Consider the following 11,415-nt stretch of genomic DNA (forward strand, 5'->3'; position numbering starts at 1 on the left):
ATCAAGGCAAAACCATGTTACTTGTACACTTCTAAATATAGGAACTTTATGTGGTGGTTTTGGCGCGCCCCGGGGGCCGCCGGCGAAGCAGGCTTGGAGGCGCCGATTTTAAAAAGAAACGAACGTTAACGAACGAAAAAGAAACGAACATTAGTGGAGGCGTTTATTCCAACCGCCAGCAAATTAGTTTTTTGAAATGCTGTTTCTTCTAGGTTACACTCGCAAAAAGCGGCAGGCAGCGGGAATTAAGGAATTAAGTCCGAGTTCGTGGTCGTAACCCACTCTCGTCTCGAGAAAGTTGGATGGTGCTTTTACGCAAGAGAGCCTAAGCGTTCCCAGGGTGCAAAACATAAACATGGCATAATCACATGAATAAATTTTTTGGTCTTCGCATTGGACATTCCAAGTACGTGTACGATGCGTTGAGCGCTTTTACGGCAGTGTGTGTGGATGGTGAGCGGATGCGTTTTCAAAGGTACGTAACAACTGAATCAAGATACTTGGTATCGTTACTTATTGTCGTGTGTGGTATCTAGCGAAGGCTTGATTCATATGTGTTTCATATGGAAAGCTTCCCAAGTGATATCGATAAAGAATGGAAAGCACACGTGCTGGTTTGTGTGGCTCTTTTTCTGCTGGTTTCTCCTGGTAAGAAAGTCTAAAGGAAATCCTGTAAGATTCCGGTAAGCAACTAGTGTGTGTGTGTGGGAGGGGGAAGGCAATTCTGAGAGATTGTTTTTGAGAAACTGTGTGAGAAAGTCCTGTAAGAATGTCCAATTATCACACATAAATTCGCTCAGAATCCCGTAAGAGATGTTTTATGAGATTTTCTGTAGTATTTTTCTATAGGCTTTGGGTCATGATGGGCGCAAGCTCCAAGAATATTAAGAAATAATTCCGGTTGTACATATTTTCTCATTCGTACTTATCGTGCATAACCTTTTAATAATGCTGTCTCTGGAGCTCTGTGCACCGCTGAATACAAAGTAGCAGTTACAGCCGTGTTTCTGATATTTTGTGGGCTTCTTTTTTTTTGGGGGGGGGGGAATAAATTAGAGCCATCCATATTTCTAACCTTTGCCGAACTTGCTAGCTCGCCCACGCTTGACACACGCCCTCTAAACACGTGGGAACACATACGGACATGACGGGGATCTGGAGAGAATTGACAGAATGGCGTAAATGCAGGCTAGCTGGTGGATAAATTCCATGATAGGCAAGCCTGAGCGATGGGCAAGAACACGTAAACAAACACAAACACGAAGGCTCAAAACCAGCAAGACGTTTAATTGATAACAACGAACTTCATGAACATGTAGACGGTGCGAGGGAAGACAGAGAGAGAGGAATAGGGAATTGAGGACAAAATGAGTTGAAGGAGGTCAAAGGAGGCGCTTCAAGGCCGGGTGGATACATACAGACGGCACACTAATACAATTGCCCACACTCTGTATGGCCAACGCTTCTCTCAAAAGCGTTTTCGACTGTGTGGTTCCCACGCCAGCTTTGTATACATAGGTCAAACATCTCAATGCGTTAACCAAAGGTTGGGCCTGCATAAAAACAGCCCAGATTCAAATTTGTCGGATCATCTAAGAAGCTGTAATAATTGTCAACCCCTATGGTCCCAGACGGCGGTGCTGGCGTGGGAACCAGACAGGCGAAAACGTCTTTTGAGAGAAGCGTTGGCCATACAGAGTGTGGGCAATTGTATTAGTGTGCCGTCTGTATGTATCCACCCAGCCTTCAAACGCCTCCTTTGACCTCCTTCAACTCATTTTGTCCTCAATTCCCTATTCCCCTCTCTCTGTCTTCCCTCGCACCGTCTACATGTTCATGAAGTTCGTTGTTATCAATTAAACGTCTTGCTGGTTTTGAGCCTTCGTGTTTGTGTTTGTTTACGTGTTCTTGCCCATCGCTCAGGCCTGCCTATCATGGATCTGGAGAGAACCAGCCAGCCTGCATTTTGTATGTCGCCCTGTCGCCGACGGTCACTGGATAACCATTTGCACGCGCACACGCCTTTACACCTTTTCACTGCACAGCGTTTAAAAGTAACCCCCTGTGTGGAGGCTCAGGCTGTACTGAAGGAGCGTGTAGTTTTGAACGAAAACGAGAAGCAGAAAAAAAAATAGAGAAAGAAAAGTGAATTTTGCTGGACATGCAAATATCGTGATTATTAATCAAATTACTTTCTTGTGTGCGTATCTACTGCACGAGTTGGATTTGAAAAGTGCATTATCAAGGCGAGGGGCTGCGATGGGTAGCATTCGACGGCACGACTTGCTGATTTTTCCAGATTCACGCAAATACTCTCGAGAACTCTTAGCTTGCAGGCGATTGTATTTCGAGAGTGCTTTCGGATTGCCTCCCTCCGTGACAGGGGTCCGTTGTTGAGAGTGCGGAAGGATTCCCCAGAGAAACACCACCGGAATTCGGTGGAATACTTGCGGCCCGGGTTGCATGGCTACCCTGTGGAACGCACCGCAATGCGTTTGGTTGATGTTTTCGAATGTAGTCCCATTCACAGTCAAGGACGTACAAACACCATATAGCATGGAGGAAGGAAACACAAGGAGCGGCCCTTCCGACAGTTTTCTATCGGGGCGAGCGTAGCCTGCTCGCATTGCATTCTGGGATACTCCTGTCTACCACGTGATCGCTCACGTGACCCTCCAGACAGCACGGCGCCACCGGAGCAGACGACGCAAGCTGTAGTACTGTCACAGTTCAGATTGCAGTATTACGTTGAACGCGTGCTTGCACTTTATTTCTGTATGTTCGAATGTTTACTCTTCTGTTAGAAGACCAGTCACAGTGTGCAGAACACAAAAAGAGTACGCGGGACGGGAAACATCACGTGTGGCAACGGTGACTTCCAACGTATGTACTCAGAACGGTATTAATCAGTTTGTACAACAACAGAGGATATGAAATGAATCTGCGGCACAGTGTCAGGTCTGAAACGAACAATTGAAGATGACTCGAACAGACACAGGCGACTAAAACAACTGACCGTGTACTTACGAACAAAACGTGTTCCCGTGACAGAGCTGCTTTAAGTTCAACGAGAGCCGCAGCCGGGACAGGAACACATTACCATACGTCGTTTCTACGATGGTGCTCACAGTTTCACAATTTTACTTTCGAAAAGCAAAATCATACGGGGAGCAGTGCGAGAAACAAAGCCTTGCAAAACGGAAACTCCAGAGGGGATCACGTGATGGACAGGACGTAATGGCGATTTTGACTCGAGCGACCGCTAGAGGGTGGCTACGCTAGTCTGGCGCGAAGAGCCGCTCCTTGTGTTTCCTTCCTCCATGCCATATAGCGACGTGCCTCCATATTCTGGGTGGCACAACGATCACCAATTGCGCGTAATTCTTCGCTCTATTCATCTGGATTCTTCGCATGGATTCGTGAGACGATGTGAAAGCCTTGCAGGTAAAGCGACCCTGTTCATAACATATGATACGTATCAAAATTCAAGTAAACTTACATTCTGTTGTACTCGCTCGATGCTACGGGAAAAACACCCGGATGACGGCACACTTATGAAATAACTGAGAACAAGTGGCGGTGCCACCTGGAAGGAGCAGACACGAAAACAATGCACATCAACAGCTTTCTTCTGATATTACACAAATTACTTGGAACTCGTTAATTTTAGAAAAGTCTCCAAGGCGAAATACAGCTGCAAGCATTCGAGCCAGCATATATAACCTGCATTGTGCAAACCATCCCTGCCGCCGCTGCGTGAAAGGTCGTTAAGGAGTAATCTATGCACGTGGAGCCATTTTAGTCAATCCTTCATACAACCTATTACTTCACCAAATGCACAATAGAATTGACATCTTTCATCCGTGTGTCATGGCCTACGTGTTTTATTCACTCGTGTGTATCCCATCCAGTCGCCTTTATTAAATTTGTGATGATTATAATATTCGCCTATACGGCACGCTCTCATTCCTCATATCCACTCAAGCAGAAATGTAATATGTATAAGGCAACAACACACAAGCGCTTCTACAGGGTGCTCGGACACGTGGTGGTCGAAAATTACAGTATTTTGCAATGAAACAGAACGCTGCAGTGGTTAATCAGTGATTTACTCCAGTGATTATTTTTAAAATTGAAAAGTGAAATTCAAGAATATTGAGGTTGTTGTGGTGTTAAAATAATAAACACGAGGAGGAGCCAGAGGGAAAAGATCCCGGTTGAATTAGGCTCCTCCCAACAATGATATCAAAGAATCATAAATGCATTTCAGCGAGTCATGTGAATAACAGTGAATATTATTCAACTGAATCCTAAAAAACAATAAAAAGTCACATACGTGACTCACGATTATGTTTAAACAATATTACATTATAGACAAACCATCACATTACTAACAACGCCCTTATTAGAAACAATACATTATACAAATAAGAATAATAATAAAGGTCACTGACTTAACACAAAATCATATTAAACAAAATATATATGTGGCTATATGTTTTTGTGAGGTGTATTTTAAAATCGAGTATTGAAAGGAATAGCCACGTCATCACTACGAATTCACGCTAATACATCTGTGGTAAGTAAGTGACGTCTAAGTATTTTTTCAAGAGAGATAAGTTGGTCATAAGTTTGACATCTGAGGGTAAGTTGTTCGATGCATGTACGCCGTAACATGTAAAGGAAAATTTGCCATGATTAGTTCTAGTTTTTGATGTATTTGGTATACCACTTATCCCAGCTCTGGTACGGTTACTGGCAGTGAGGCTAGTGGAATCAATGGATCGTAGTGTAAGGTTACCCTTAACGATAAGGTAGGTTTTACTTAGAGCATTGAAATTTTTCATTAATACTAAGTATGTGAAAGCTTTTCAGAGAAACCTGAAAGTCAAAAGCCAATTTGAAAATGATTCTCATGGCCCGGTTCTGAACTTAAAGGTCAGCTATGCCGATATCCCAAATGGTCGAAACGGTTGTGATATTCTGAAAGCCCAGATCCAGCTCTCCCCAAAATGCACCTTCATTCTCCCAGTTCGGCACAGTACCATGTAAAAAAAGAAATAGATAATTCATTCCGAAACACGCATGGGCGCAGTCATTTTTATGACGTAGATGCACCCGAACGGGCATTGTGACGTGACGCACCTTCGTACTTGTCAGTGGATTCCAGCTACGGCTTTTCGTGGCTTCACGTATCTGTGCTTGAAGATGGCGGACAGCCCGGTTCCACTGGTTCCGCGATAAGTAAACAGTGCTCATTCTCAGTGCTCAAACTCATTCGTGAACCAACCTCTGTGCGATGTTGTGACTGGAATTCGTCGTTTGTGTTTTGTAAGCACGTAGAATTTGTATCAAGTCGCGTCTGCGTTAGCCCCTTTACAGCACTTGCTCATTGTAGAGACTGATGTTTCGAAAGCCGTTTTAGCAAGAAAATTCCGATAGCGTTTTATTCTTGCAGGAAAAAATCGTGCTATGTATTTGAGAAACCGCATAATGCTATGGGACAAGTTTTACGTACGATTTATCAATGTGCAACACCGTCGGCGATGGTATGGAACGACGAGCGGCGTAAAACGAAACACAAATCACATTTTAAGCTTTTTGTGGGATTCTGTGCATTTTCCAGAAGCTTTCTTTGAATCACGCACTCCCATGTCACGCTACGTTGTATGGCACGCTACAAACTACTGCATTTGCAGCAAAATATGCACACGAAATCTCCAGAAGCCATGTGGCTGCATACTATGCAGACGCAAAAGAAGTATCGGAGCACATATTGCCACTTAGAAATGGTGTTTTTAGAAATGTGGGGTCTGAAGAGTTAGGGCATGGCATAGATCCCAGAAATCAAATTAGTGGGTGCACCTTATCCTTCTGTAGAGTGCTGTTTCAATTCAGAACTCAGCCCATGGGGTGTAAAAGTGTTAGAGGCAATTATGTGACTTGTCGTCCTCGGTGACATCACTGGCAGGCCTCGGAATTAGTTCCGTACTCAGGAATTATTGCACAAATCACTTTGTATCTAATATTTATTATATGGGACATGATAAGCAATATGTAAGTTGCAACCCTACCTGCAGCATTCTCGACTGCCTCTTACCTTTACAGTTAGAGGCACGTTACCAAACCATTCGCAAAGGGCAGTCTTACAGGGCCGTTTAACTTGAGTTTTGAATTTATAAAATTTATTAAAAATAAGTATATAATAAGTAATATAAAACTAATAAAAATAAATAAAACGGCTTCATGAAAGCAATGCATTAGCATACCCATTGCACATGAAGCGCAATTATATATGCTTGGACATCTATTATCTATCTAATCTTCTGAACCATATGTTTGGCTGCATACGAAATAATTTTTTATGCGCATCTTCTACCTTCCTAGTCCTACATGTGCACACGAATAACAGTGAATATATGTGAAGTGGCAAAAAGCAATGCTAGACTCTACCATCATTGTGACCCTTTAACTTTTCCACACTTATGTCTAGTGAACAGGGAATATCTCACTAGAAAAGACGACATTTGTGCATTATTTGGTAAACAAACAAATATTCTTTATTTACATTTTCCATCAATCAATAACGTTGTGACCTGGTGCAGATATTAATGTCAACAAGGAAAGTACTTACAAATTATTCCTACGTACTCAAATGCAGATATGACAATTCTCTTTTTGTACCTCAGCACAGTACAGTTTCAAAATTAACAAACTGCACAGCATCCTCAAGAGGGGAATCACATAAAGCTCCAATAATAGGCTGGGCAAAAGACAAAGTAGTTCAAGAAAAATCTGAATAATCGGTTGCCATTGTGATATGTACAACTATGTACAGTTGATGAATGGAAAATGTTACCTCATTGCATTGCCTCCATGTGAGCACTACAACAGGCAGCTTTCCAGGTCGCTCTTTTCGTTTTTTCTATAGTTTTTTTTTTTCTTTTTACAGCAAACATGGACATAGTGAAACACAAGCAGCCAAGGACAGGATGAGACATCTACAATGCGACTGCTAGCTCTCAACTGATATATATATTAGCAGACTCTGGGATATACACATATATGCTGCTAAGCAAATTACAATTTAACCAACAGAATAACAGACAAGATAAAAGGGTTATATTTATCTTCCTCCTCGCCTCATTCTATTTCATAGGCAGCCCTAGTATCACTCTGAGTGAGCCCGGGCGTCCCCTTTGAGATAACGTATCTCGGACAGAAGCAAATCCAACAGCGGACTGCTTACACATGCAACTGTCTAAGATTTCTCTAACGACTTGTTGTTTAAACGCTGCCTTAAGCTCTGTGTTCTGCAAATTTAGGCAGCGTCCAGAGTCCCTGCAGTGTGTTGCAATGTTTCTCGAGGGCATCAAAAGTCTGTCCTTGGCTACCTGTGTTTCACTATGGCTCTCAGACATGAACTACCCCACTTCAACACAGTAGGAAACAGATTTATAATAGCATATCTGTTGATTGTACTGTACATAGCCCCCACATAAAGAATCATAGTGGATACTACATCTTGTGCGATAATGTCAGGAACACGAAAAGCTAGTTTCATCTGCCAGCGTGATGATCCCCTGAAAAGCAGTTCTCAGTTGGCTGGAACTACCGGTTCTGAAACCTATCCCTGACATGTGTAACCATCAGAGAGGAAAACCAACGTCTGTTGTGGAAAAGACAAACGCACACGGGCTATGTTCTCACTATGTATTAGCTGCTCTGGCTACTAAGAACAACATGTTCCAAATTAATATAACATGGCTTGACACGATACGCCGGCGAAAGCTAAGAAATAAAATTAGTAGTTAAATGTACAGTACATGAGCACTTGCCATAACATGACAGAACTTGAACAAGATTACAAAGCACACGATAAAAGTAGAGTGAACATGATGTGCAGCATTCCATTCGCGCTTAATGGCCGCAGCAGTAATGCATGAAGGCCACTCCTAAGTTGTGTTGAGAAACACCACCTTTCTGTTTGCCATGTCTAAATAAAACGTACCCGACCTGATCCAAAGTAACCATTCTGAGTCTGGAACACACAAAAAGAAAAACGCAACACACGCCGCAACATTAACAGATAGGCAAATGAGCTGTGGCGTGCTCCACCTTGGGACAAGGTCAACAAGTAATTCACCAAAAGTCAATGAGTGCCTGAAATGGAACATCTCTGACTGGTAGCAGGACGTTCTACATTCAATTCCTGGTGCTAGCACTGACTGGCTTTTTCATGAGTTATTTGTTGAAGTTTCCATGTGCTTGAGAACATGAACCATTCGTCAACCACTGTATCCTTATGAGGTGATGACGGTTTGTCATCCCAAAGAGACTCCCTTTCTTGCATGTGTCCTTACGGTTGCTCACCACTGCAGAAAAAAGAAAGAAAAAGGATTTCATGACAAGAAATGGATAGTCATTTTTACTTTATAATAATTGTGCACAATCGAAAGAAGACTTTGCACAGAAGGCTGTACTTCTTGAGGCCTAACATCAAGTTATAAAATTACAGAATATATCAGACATGTTGCAAGGTAGAGAACAAGTTGGTACAAATATACAAATAAAAATACAAACATAGTATAATAAAATAAAAGAGGGTACGACGCCATCAGTTTCGAACAGACAAGGGATGAGTTGTGTAGCATAATACATGAATGACCACGGCGGCCAGATAAGTTTTTGGCACAAAAGGCATTCACTGGGGACACATTCAGGAAAACAGTGCTACAGTGTCTTGTGAACTCATCCATTGCCGGCTTGAAACTGATGGAGTTGTACCGTCTTTTTATTTTATTATGTATGGTTGTATATTTATTTATGTCTGTACCATCCCTCACTCTCTACCTTACATGTTTTATATATTCTGAGATTTTGTAAGTTGATGTTAGACATTAACAAGAGCAGCCTTGTGCACGAAAGTCTCGTCTCATTAAAATTAGGTGCTCTCAACAGTCTTCTTTCTGTTGTGAATCTCTATCGCAAGAGACCCGCACATTGCTGTTCTACGTACTCTGACTTTGCAGTAAGCTTATGGACTTTGGATAAAAGGACTACACAACACTGCTCAGGTATTTTTGCCTATCGAACAGCATGTATGCAGTATGCACACAGTATTTGTGCACTGGACCCACTAAAAATGTAATGAATGTCGCATTGCCCACAGTAATGCACCAAGTTCAACACAAGTGTTGCAGAATCCTGGTATTTTAGCTTACATGTCAATCCAGTACCACATCCAGTGTGAAGTTTTGACAAATAAGTAGTCCCCATTTTTCTTAGTTCTCAGAACACAGACAGTAAATTAATAAGAGTAGACAATGTTAACATGAATTCTGGGCTATTCTTCAATCAAAGATTCACAGACAGTAAAGGCACCTTCCTCAATGGACTTAGATGACAGTAAAACGTTATCAAGACGACATCAGCTTCTGCGTGTCAGAAAGGATTGTATAACAAAACAATAACAAAAATGTGCAAAAGACAAATTAACTGAAATAACGTAACGTACCTTCTATATCAGACAGTGAAGCTTGTACCACCCCATCCACAGGAACCAGTGTCCAGACAGCAAAACTCCTTGAACTGAGAGATAGCAGCTAATCGGAATGAGGACCTTTGTTTTCCACCCTGGAAGCACAGGTTGTAACGTTGAGGGCAGATTTAAGAGTGGTGTCAAGATGTCTGCATGACAGCGCACATGAAAAGTGGAACATAGGTGAATACTCAAATTATAACATCACATTGTCATACCTGTTGGTGGCAGGTAGACTACAACTAACGTGTCAGCAATTTCTTCATGCACCAGATGTAAGCCAGATCCTGCTTCATATCCGCCTTCAGCGTGCACCTGTGGTAATTCAGAAGTTAGATTATCAATACTATTGTATTGTTAATCGTAGTTATATCAGAGTAAGCGCAGTAGGACAGCTGACCAATCGATTCATGAAGCTTGCTATTTTTATATCTGAACATCGACTTACCGTTTTGCTCTCGTTTTTTGCCTTGATCCTCCGTGGCACGTTCAAAATTTGTGTGTCGGGCACCTCAGATTTTCATCAGACGATTTCGTGCAGAGATTCCAAATTGCCTCTGGAGTCGCGCGTAACCTATGATAACATTCGTGGACGAAATCCTTGGAGTGGAACTTAGCAGGCACCGCGTTAACCCAGAAGTGACATTCCACAAGCCGAAGGACAGTGACACGAAACTAAAATGGGACGCAGTAGTCGCCAGCAGACATCCCGACGTACAAGGAGAAATACATGTGTTCCGCGTTTGTTCTTCACACGTTGCGGAGGATGCGTACATGGAAACGAATGTTCTACAAATCCGACTCGGAGTTCCGAAACGAAAGCGGCTGAAGGCTGACGCCGTGCCCACAATATTTCCCGAACCAACTCGGCCGCGGTCTACTGAGGTGGGTCACAGTTCTCGTATATGTCAAATGGGACCCCGCAAAAGGACATAATAATTTATGGGATCTTGCCCTAAAGAGCGTGCCTGGAACGCAGTTTACACGATTTTCTCGGCATTGGCAGAGCCGGCGAAGTTCCCTAAAAGTAAGCAATATGGGTTTTGCAAGGGAAACCCGTGAACTGAGATTGCCATCGTCGTAATGCTTGCTGGAAATGTCGCTTACCGATGGGATGGATTATCAGAACATATATATTATGGAGGGTACATTACGTATATGCACGTTATCATTTAGCCGCGCGTCATATACGAACGGTGCTTTGTCCTTTGTGGGCTCCCATTCAGAGCAAATTTGCCTCATAGGTATGTATGCTGGGAGCGTGAGGTTTCATTTTCTCTGCTGGATTAATGTATTCTGGAAATACAGGTTGCATGTTTGAAAAACAAGTAACAACGACTTTATTTTGAGATTATGAATGGGGAGTTTGTCGCCATGGGCGATACTCTACGCCATTGCTTCTGGTGATGTGGAGTATGGAACAATATGAGTCCCTCCATAAGAAGTATCGGTACAAGTAATAGTTTTTCTAGGAATAAGAGTTGTGAAAAGCAATCTATTACATATCTTATGAGACGCTGACTTATGAATTGGAACCACAAGTAAATAGTTTCGTTTACAGGTCCAGTTCATCAGCTTCACTGAATCCAGTGCAAGTACGTACAGTAGAAAGCTCTTATTAGGCATTGCTGCACTCATGCTCCTGCGCCTATCTGTTCCAGTTAAAGACGTTTTTGTCACACTTGTTCTATACCTGGTTGTTACAGTGATAGGTGTGATACCGTGTTTGCATTGTAGATGTGGAAAGGATGGAATCAGCAAGCGATGCTGGTGAATGTTTCAGCCTACAACAATCCATGTCATCAGCTGGTCCGGAAAATAGTACGTGCCCAAGTCATTTATGCTCACTCTTGTTGAAATCCATGGTGGTTAAA

General features: G+C 42.5%; 1 protein-coding gene across 1 annotated transcript in view; it reads right to left on the reverse strand.

Moving 5' to 3' along the window:
- The window catches only part of LOC135366754 (protein-cysteine N-palmitoyltransferase Rasp-like), a 202,980-nt gene extending 199,417 nt beyond the window's left edge, over positions 1-3,563 (reverse strand). The window contains exon 1 of the mRNA XM_064599627.1: positions 3,500-3,563. The gene's annotated coding sequence lies outside the window, so the exon portion shown is untranslated. The remainder of the gene's footprint in view (positions 1-3,499) is intronic.
- Between the last annotated feature and the right edge of the window lie 7,852 nt (positions 3,564-11,415).

Source organism: Ornithodoros turicata, chromosome 1 (genome assembly GCF_037126465.1).
Source record: "Ornithodoros turicata isolate Travis chromosome 1, ASM3712646v1, whole genome shotgun sequence".
NCBI classification, from domain to species: Eukaryota; Metazoa; Arthropoda; class Arachnida; order Ixodida; family Argasidae; genus Ornithodoros; species Ornithodoros turicata.